At 39.1% G+C, this 10,130-nt stretch overlaps 1 long non-coding RNA gene across 1 annotated transcript in view; it reads left to right on the top strand.

Moving 5' to 3' along the window:
- Nucleotides 1-9,168, top strand: part of LOC122796334 — a 635,752-nt gene extending 626,584 nt beyond the window's left edge. The window contains exon 3 of the long non-coding RNA XR_006363963.1: nt 7,066-9,168. This is a non-coding gene — a long non-coding RNA (uncharacterized LOC122796334). The remainder of the gene's footprint in view (nt 1-7,065) is intronic.
- Nucleotides 9,169-10,130: the final 962 nt, after the last annotated feature.

The following is a 10,130-nucleotide window of genomic DNA, read 5'->3' on the forward strand; positions in this document are numbered from 1 at the left end:
GGTGCAGGTAAAAAAACATACAAGTCTCTAGAGTCTTACACAGTTTGATGTACGGTGAATGACATTAAAGTACTGGCACAACCTCAGGGCACCAGGACCTTACAGCATGTCTAGAACTTGTACAAAATATCTGACAAGGGGATGCATAGCTAGAATAGCTACTACTATTCTGATAGCCTGTTTTCCTGATGCATCTTGGGGGTCCAGTAGCTATCAGTGACCGATTTATGCTGATGGTCTTGCTGTTGTCAGAAGCCCACCAGATAGCACATTAAGTTCAGCTGGTGCAAGACCTCAAGGTATAAATTTAGGACAAAATTGCAATATGAAAAATATTGCACACGAAGAAGGAAAAGTTGCCATTATATTCCTGATGATACATAGGTGAGAAGATCAGGGTAGACTCATGCTTTTGGCTGTCCTGCATCCTCTTTGAGACTACAGTACTTACTAACCTGCTCTGTTAATGAACTAGGGAATCTCTCACCAAGGTGTAGCATGATGATCCTAATTCCATGTGCCTAAGCTGAAAATACTTCTCGTGGTCATGTGGTTTCAGATTAAAACTGTCATTCAAGGTGTGGAAAAAGACAAAATGCCTTCTTGCCCAGAACATGCTCAGTCATGTCACACAAATTCCAGATACAAATGTCTCTCCACACTGGTCACAGCATGTACTCATCTGCTATATGCAGCCCATGAATATTCATACCATAAAAGTGCCTAACTTTAAGTATTTTTTAAAATACTCACTCTGCTTGGTAAGTTACTGTTAAGCAGTACCACTGTTGTAAATGGGTGGGGAGGCTTTTGGGGTGCCAGATTAGTGCAAAACAGGAAGGACTCCACAGCAAATTCCCTAACAGTAATAACAACAGAAAAAGATGGTCCAGTTTAGCTGAAAATAATTTTATATTACAACTACTCTAGCATATATATTTTGAATGCACCAAGCTGACAGCTGAATACAATAAACTCTGAAGGATTCTGTGTCTGGAGCTGTTCCAAATAAATTGTTCTATGAGTTTTTAAATTTTAGCTAGCCAGTTATTAAAATATGGAGTAGAGATATGCCTTAATACACAGAATATCCTTGATGCATCAATCTTTTTTACCACAATAATTGTTCCAACCATAGATAAGTGAAGTCTCCTCCCAGTGCAGATATGGATAAGCAACTGTGACAATAAATCCTCAGTGAGGTGTGATTTCTAAACCTGGATATCGAAGAGATAATGAGCTTATTCTATAAAGAAAGGAGGTTAATTGTAATTTATTGGCTTTTGCTGTATCACTGGAAATTAAATTCACAGTTTTCCCTTTGTAGACAGCTAGACTGGAAACCACATCAAATTCAAAGAATATGCTACTTATCATTGGGGCTTCTTTAGGTATTCATAAAATATTGTACAATCATCGGTGAACAGAAGACCCTTTTATTGTTCAGACAGGGAGTCCCAACACAAGGGCAAGTTGGTAACCATAATCATCTGAGTTAGTGGCTCTATGACTCGTATAGACATGGTGGGGATAGAGCACATCCTTGATAGGTACCTCTGCCAAGGGAGAAAGATGTCCAGAGAGAGAGAGAGAGGTTAACAATAACTGTAAAGTAGGGTGACTCACAGAGAACTTGAATCTTTTGTACAATCTCCTGGGAGAATCCCATATAACACAAGTGTCCAAATATAGCTTCACTTCACTGAGTTGGACACCTTCTAGAAAATGGTACAGAAGCCAGCAGTAGGGAATTGGGCTTTTATTTGTACCTGAAGATAAGTAATGAATGTCCAGTTATGGTCAGCAATAGAACCTACGTTTTATAAAATCTGCTTGTGCAGGAGGAGTTAAGTGTTGCAGCAAGGTCTGTAGCAAGGTGCCTAATATTTTGGCATGTAACTTAACCACAGTATTCCATAGGAAGATAGTTCTATAGTTACTAACATACTTCCCGTCCTTGCCTGATGCTGGGAGGTAAAGAATTTGGATTTTTTTTAGAGAAAGTAGATACTTACCAGACAGAAGTATTTATTTAAACATGACTTTCAGTAGTAACAGCAAGACCTGGATAAACATTTTATATAGTCTCAGAAAGAGATAGATAGATCTGTCAAATGCCTGATCAACTGTGCTATTAAAATCCTGCCATGAAGATTGGCACCTACTCAAAATTAAAATTGCATAATGAATGGGATATATTTACTCCAGGACGCCCCTTGTACTACTAATGGACAGCTCCTACATGCTTTATCTCATACTAACATTTTGATAGATGCCTGCCATACCTTTGTGCTAGTTTGACTTCCTGGAGAAAATGACATCTAAATTAAATAATTTGAAGGAGTTACCATAAATGTTCCTTTTTCATTTTACAAACTTAAACTCCTAACATTTAAAATAGGTAATTTGACCATAATAACAAATACTACAGATTACATTAAAAACAATAGACACCACACACTGTAGATTTATAGAACAAATACAACTGTATGAAACCAATTAAAACTACAATAACAGATCAATACATCTGAATTGGTCACTTCTCAAAGTTACTGATCATTATATCATTGAGATTAAAAAGACCTTTGGAAACAAAAGACAATGAAATGAAGACCACTAACTCAAATCTTGGTCCATCTTAGGCATTGCCATCTGTTACCCCTCACTCCAAGTGACTCAGAAGGCCCCCTTCATGCCACTCTCTGATGAGGAACTTACAATACCCACTGAGGAGGTAGCATCAGTATCGATCAGTCAGCACTTTGGGTCAATCTCTGTCAGCCGAGTAAGGCCTAGATACAACAGGTGACCCCGCAGTTGGTAGTGTGGCCAGTGTAGTGTGCAGACACCATTGCTTCATTGCTGCCTGTCCCACAGCTAATGCTGCAGAAAAACAGAAATAAGTAGAGAAAATCAAACCAGCAAAGCAACATGATTACAAGAAGAAGATAATAGGAGAAGATTCTATACATGCGGTGGTGAGTATGTTGTGAAATAGAAGGAGAACAAGCTCTCAGAACAGTAATTTTATCAGTAAATGGGGAACATATAGGATATGAGATTCATTAAGACCAGATGAAATGAATGGCAGTGTCACTCTCACCAGTGTTTAACACAGTAGTACGTTATACAATAGAATAGATTGCGCTCGCTCAACAATAACAAAGAAATGATGGAATTATTACGCTGAACAAATAATGAGCTCACTGCTCTGGAAAGCAAGGGTATGTAGCGTTGCAATGCTCAGCATTGCAAATGCAGTGCTATGTAGCACAGGTTAGCATAGCAGCATAGATAACATCCCTGCCTACATAAGCAATGAGCAGCTAAGCACGGCTAGAGCTGAAAGGTCTTGTACAGCTGTTATAAACATAGCAATTTCAGGGATAACTAGAACAGCATTGGATCTTTGCACTCTGTAAGAAATAAAAATGCAGTCTTAGAAAAAGCAGTTAATAACTATGCAATGTCGAAGTCTTAAACTGGAAAAAAATGGCCAGTGGTGTTGTAATCACTTTACGCACAGATACAGTCAATTCAGCAACACACTACGCACACTTTCTCACTTGGAAAGTCTGGCCTACCTCCTTTGACAGAAAACTCTATTCACTTAAATGTCATGATCTGCTGCAAAACATTAAACTCACACTAATGAGCAGCGCATACCCATGAAAACAGAAAGCAATTATAACTATACTTACATTCCTACTGTACAATGACTCAGACAAAATTGAAAACTTACTGCAGTATGGAGGCTGCCCCATCCAAACCTCTCCTTCCTGTTGGTGGAGAAAGTTTGGGTGGCACCTCTGCTGATCACCACATTTATCCCATCACTGCTCAACAGGATGGGAAATGCCTGTGATATAATTTACCTACCTGGCAAGTATCCACCTTGGACATGGGATATTCACAGTTGTCCTCCAGCAAGGTCTCCCTGTGATGCATGTGCAACAGATATGAAAAGATTTTAATCTCCATGCCTCACTCAGAACCTGCAAAGGACATGTCCACTCACCATCAAGTCCGGGAGCAAAAATGATAGCTGGTACACTATGCTGCATGTTGCATAGACCAAGTGATATACATCCATGGGCAAAATAGTAGCTCAATACCCATCGATGGCAGAATAATGAAGGTGGTTAGTAGTGCAGGGGAGAGAAACAGCTCATGGTGAGTTTCTACAGGTGAACATACCATATGAGACCTACATGTCCAAATATGGCCATGACAGACAGCTGCGTGACACAATGACCATGGTCATTAACAGGTTGCAAATGTACAATGGCATGGCTGAGCTGCATAGCTATGCATGCATCTTAACTGATCACAGTGTTTCTGCACTAGGTGAATGTGGCCTCATAATGAAGAATGGGAATGACAGCACAATTAATTATTGGCATGTTTCAGAGGCCACCATGCTGTAAACTCATCAGCATAACAAATGTGCTACTATCCCTCTTACATGATACAAAGCACAGTCACCACTATGCAAGACACTGAGCTGCAGTACAGAATATACTACAGAAGACAGACTATATTTGAGTATACAAACATATCAAACATGTAGAGAAAGTGAAAGCAGACAGATATACTGGTAATGCACACCACAAGGAAGGAATAGTTCCAGAGTTCATGTGTTCTATATTCAGTTATCATATATTAAAGAGAGAGTGTGTGTGTGTGTATATATGTGTGTGTGGCATCCCTGCAATGACTCAGCCATTGGTATAACAGAATGTATTGGAATGGGGTATAAAATAGGGTAGAACATTGGAAGCCTGCAGACAGGCTGTGCTCCCGTCATGGTGGGAGGCAACCAGTTACAGCAAAGAGAATGGGCAGGTCAGTGTAATATCTGTAACAGGCAAGTCTAAGGAGAGCACAGGAAGACCATGTAGCATAGCCACACAGACTGCTGGGCTCGTTACTGGAGATGCCAGTCCTGCTGTCTTATGGGCACTTACTGTGCTGTATGCACTAAAGCAAGGGACAATGCATGCAGTTCACATACCCACAGCTACCAAATTATACATGGTGTAACAGAAGTTATATCATAGCATTTTCACAAGGCTGTACCAAGCACAGGGAAAATAGGGGCATGGAAGTAGCAGGTGTTGGCTGACTGATCTACCAGTATACCAACAGACTTACCAACAGATGTACCAGAGCTGTCACAGCACCAAAAGAATCGCAGTGCAAAAAAACAGATATCTAGCTGCATGTTTCTGCAGTGCATCACAAATTACTCCATACACATATGTTCAATAATATGCAGTGGTGTGCCACTGGGATATTGTATGCCATCTCCCCCACTGTGTGGGCACTACAGATGATGGTCATCAACCATGAATCCAAAGCATATGCAGCATCTTCTGCCCCCACACCACAAAACAACATTATGAGAGGTCTGCTACCTGTGTTCATGTAACCAGATCTTCATAGACTCTAAAGTTGGCTTTGTGTGCACCTACCAACTAGACGACCATGTGGGAGGTTGGAAGCTCCTCCCTATGAAACACTGATATAGGTTGCAGGTGTGCCAGATATGGAAAACATCAGAACTGCCTTGATGGTACCTTGATGGTGCAGAGACACATTGTATAAAATACGTTGTGAACCACAGACCACCTGGCAGTTGATGGAGTAAAGATTCTTCTGGTTGATATACTATGCAAAGTGTAACAGGTAGAGTCCTTATAGTAATGTGGGTTAAGCTGGTGACCCCCTGGACTTCAAAGAAATGGGCTGTATCACAGAATGCTCACACAGTGGTGGTTCTCTCCTCTTCTGCCTGTGAGGAGCAAATGCCCTCCACCATATGCATCAGTGTCACATATAGAAAGTGTTGTATAATTCATAAGGCTGAGGCCTGTGAAACTCCTAGCACATTCCCAGCTGGACAATGAAAGGTCCCCATAGCAAGAATGGTTAATTTTGCATAAACCTTTGTGGCTACTAGGATCAGCATGCCATTCATCTCCCCTCATGCCATGTGAGGATGGCTCCAGTCTTCAATCTCTTATATGATCTCTTTCTACCCTCACAGTAGCAATCAACTATGTCCCAGTAGTGAAAAAGATGAAATGCATGCCACTGAGAGGCTGTTCTGGAAAGTGGAGGTCAGCGACATGCAACACACAGACATTGGCTTGCAAAGGTTGACTGACTACATTTGGCACTACTAACATCTTAGCATGAATGATAACATCTCTTCACTGAAAATCATGATAAGGTGATTGCCAAGACTCCTCATGCGAATTCTATTTGCATCTGAATCCTGCTGCCATGTTTGTTTTCATCATTTGCATAGGTTGTGGCTTTCATTAACATGCTGATGCTTGTTTGCATGTCATTGTGTGATTATTTGAATGCAATGCATGCTGCATTTTTTCCCACAAGTGAGATCATGCTATTTGACTCACCTCTTTCCGTGTGTCGCTGCTCACTGTGCTATTTCACTTGACATAATTACACGGTTTGTTCATGAATATCCCTCAATGTGTTTGCTGTTGCAATACCTCATTCCCTACTGCAGCTAAAATGACATTATGAATCTATTTATATTATTTTAATATGTGCCTCACTACTACATGGATATCTTAGTCAGGATAAGACACTGTATAAAACAAAGAAAAAAAATATCAGTCATTCGTCTCACAAGTCAGGAAGCTAGTCACATCTACTCTTCATTATTATGGACTTTATCTTAGTCACATCTTATTTGGAAGCAGATTGGTAGAATATGTTGTGAAGAAGAATTATGTTGAATTTGACAGAGAATATTTTGTTAAGAGGTATGGCTGTGACAGCATGGACCCAATCTATGCTAACTGAGGTAGCCAAATTAGAAGAACATTTTGTACTGCAGGAAGGAATCAGACCTTTTCTTGAGTACTTATTGGTATGGTTTCACTTTTCAGATGATTGGTTGTGCATTTGGAGGAACTGATATCTGTATTTCTTGTGTGGTTAAATTCTTGTACTTTTGAATTCAGTTTTACATTCAGATTTAGTACTAACAACGCAGATTATTTGACTTAGTCTTTTATTTATTTATTTCAGTTTAATAAATGGGTAAAAGTACACTCATCGCTGGACCCTTTTCAACCACAGCCCAGGCCCTTAGGGGCAGCAACAGCTACAGCAGAACAAAATGGATGTGCATTGGATGCATACATACTTGAAAGTATGCAATTACCACAGCAAGGGATTCTGAGCGTCTTCTAACGAGAGGGATAAAAGTACAAAATTAATGTCAAATCAGGAGGAATTATCAGAACCCAGACCCATGTATGCCTATGGTAAAAAAGCAAATGTTAAATGAATAAGCATGTAATGGTAAAATAAGGATGTAATGGTAAAAATATGTCAATAATTATGGTGGGAGAATTTCTTAGATTAGTACTAGGCCAACTGACCTTCTGGACCACTTTAAGTATAGTCAATTACCCCTATGTAAGAATCAAGCTTTACACCTTGGTTATGTAAGGTAAATACCTTAACCATCATGCCATCCTCTCTTAAAAATTATTTTCTTTTGTCTCATATTAAAAAATTCTTCTGTATCATAGGAACTTACACCTCTTTCTATTTTTGATCTGTTCCTCATAAAATTTGTGATTTTCCGGAAAATCATTGAGGTCCGGAGATTCTCATAAAGATAAATATTTGCGTATCAAAGCTCATATCTTTCAGAAAATGGACACTAATGCAAAATTTTATATTCTGAAAATGTTCTAAGTTTATAAGAGAAATTATTTAACATCAGCCACTGATTTTTGGCCTCTGTCTCACTAGTTGGTTGAGAGGTATGAGGAACTGTAATTGCTTGGCAGACTATTTCAAGAATGTATTGGAAGTTCATGTTTTTTTTTCTTATACAAGGAGATAATAACCCTGAGCAGCTGGACTTGCTTAAGTTGCTAAATCAGTAGAAGAAGATTTATTATCAGAACGTGTTTGCAAAAGGCATAATCAAATTCAGGTTATATTTTTTACAGAATTTATGGATTAAAGTGGATAAAGAAGAGTATATAGTTCATAGGCAATATCATGTGCTTATGAGTAATGTTAAAGAAGCTGCGGTAGAAGGGACAAAATGTAAAATAACCCTAAGGAAAAAACAATGAATTTGACTGGTGTACTGCACATTTTATGAGCAGTTTGTAACAAATTCCAGTTTCATAACAATTTAAAAATGCTGGTACTGAAGTTCACACAAATATGTTCAAAAATGTGAAGTGACTAATATTACTGTGGAAAGTTAAAGAACTCTCTGTTCTATACATCATGCACTGTATGTGATATGGTATTCATTTAATAAAATACATGTGGGGTTCACTACATGAATGATGAGGATCAGAGTTTACAAACATTTATGCAATATGTTCTGTGGGCATGGTAACAAACCCTGTAGTAAGTAAATATTTTGTTGGGTTTTTCAAACTCATTTGTAAGTTTTCCTTTGTGAGGGTCTAGTCTGGGAATTGGTGCAGAGGTTAAGCTTGTGAGGGCAGTTTCTGGGAAACAGGATTTGATTCTTTAAGCCTTGATTTGCTTACTGTGTTACCTTGAGCAAGTGACTTAACTAGTCATTGCTCTTGGGTCACCCCTGTAAAAGGACTGTATGTCTATTGGGCCTCCCTGGTTAAAGAAATAGGTATTATTATTATTATTATTGTGGGTGGGTTTGGCAAACTGGTTAAGGTCTTCTTCTCATAGACACAAGGTGCAGCGTTTGATTCTGACCTCAGGCTATTGGTTAGGTTTAAAATGGCCCTTCCAGGCAGTTAGCCTAGTATTTCCCTATGAAATATGAATTACCAATAACATGCATCAGTAGACTGACTTTCTTAGAACATAGAAAACAAGCTGCAGGCTGAATTCCTTCAAATCTTATGGTTTAAATAAAATATATGATATTAAGACATGTTTAGTCTAGTTAAAGTTGTAACATAATGCTTTGAAAGATGTTTCTCGAAATATATAATGAATAACATTTATATAATAATGGTCCAATTGGAAAGAAATCTGTATTTGATAAATAGTTGGATCTTATACTATTCGTTAGAAGGCTCCCCTCTGAATGGGCTCTGTTACTGAACTACTTTTGTATAATTCTGTCTCATCGTTCAATAAGACCAAGAAATAGATAGATCAATTTAATTTTCTGCTTAGAGTTTGCATTTGTGGATGATTTGTGTCTTTTTTAATATATTTCTTCTGTGCCTGTTCCTGTCAACTATCCTGTTCCCCCCTTATCAGTAACTTGCCCTTCCTTATCAGGCTAAGCTCCTTTGTTCACCATTATGAGGGACATGTGTAGAATCAGGTGGGTTGAGAATTGCATTGGGAAGCCATTATACAGGCAGCCATGATGGTTGTTTGTGCCATAGCCTAACGCTGACAATTTCAGCATAATCTATGCCCCTAACCTCACCTCTTCCTGGGGATATGTGCATCCTGTGTTACTTCGGGGCTCACTACTCCTTTCTTCATATAAGTGCATGACTTTGCATACCCACTTATGAAAACTACCGCCAAGCAGTGGTTTGGAGAGTTAAAGCATGCCCCACAAAACACAAACTGCACTGCCCACCTCTCATCTGAGGGATATGGATTGCATGCATCCTGCTCCACCTTGCCATCCCCTCAGGAAAGGAACCACCCATGTTCTCTGCCTGCACGGTCACATGAGCCACAGCCAGGACTTTATCCCTTCATGCCACTGGTGCAGCCTGATCTTTTTTGGTTCTGAGCTTTCCACTAAGTGGCTGTTTCATTGGTATAAGAGATACAGTTGAACTGAAGAAACTTTGTTTAAATTACAATAGTACTGTAGATCAATATGTATGTATGCCTTTAAGAAGCTTTCTAGGGACTTGCACAAGTGTATACATACCAAGCACATGCAAGCCTGAGTGCCATTTTGTAGTAAGCTGTTGAGATGGAAACATGTATGTTTGTGTAGTCTGTCAGTTAATCAGTTTCTTTATATTTTGTACTGCTGCTATCCATCCTGATGTGTTTCTATGTAATAAAGCATATAAACAAACTGCCCTGCCTGTTCATCTTCAATTGTAAACCAAGATGAGCAACATGGTGTCAAAAGTGGGATCCAGAAATCA

The sequence above is a fragment of the Protopterus annectens genome, chromosome 3.part0 (assembly GCF_019279795.1).
Source record: "Protopterus annectens isolate FY-2018-M chromosome 3.part0, PAN1.0, whole genome shotgun sequence".
Classification (NCBI taxonomy): domain Eukaryota; kingdom Metazoa; phylum Chordata; order Ceratodontiformes; family Protopteridae; genus Protopterus; species Protopterus annectens.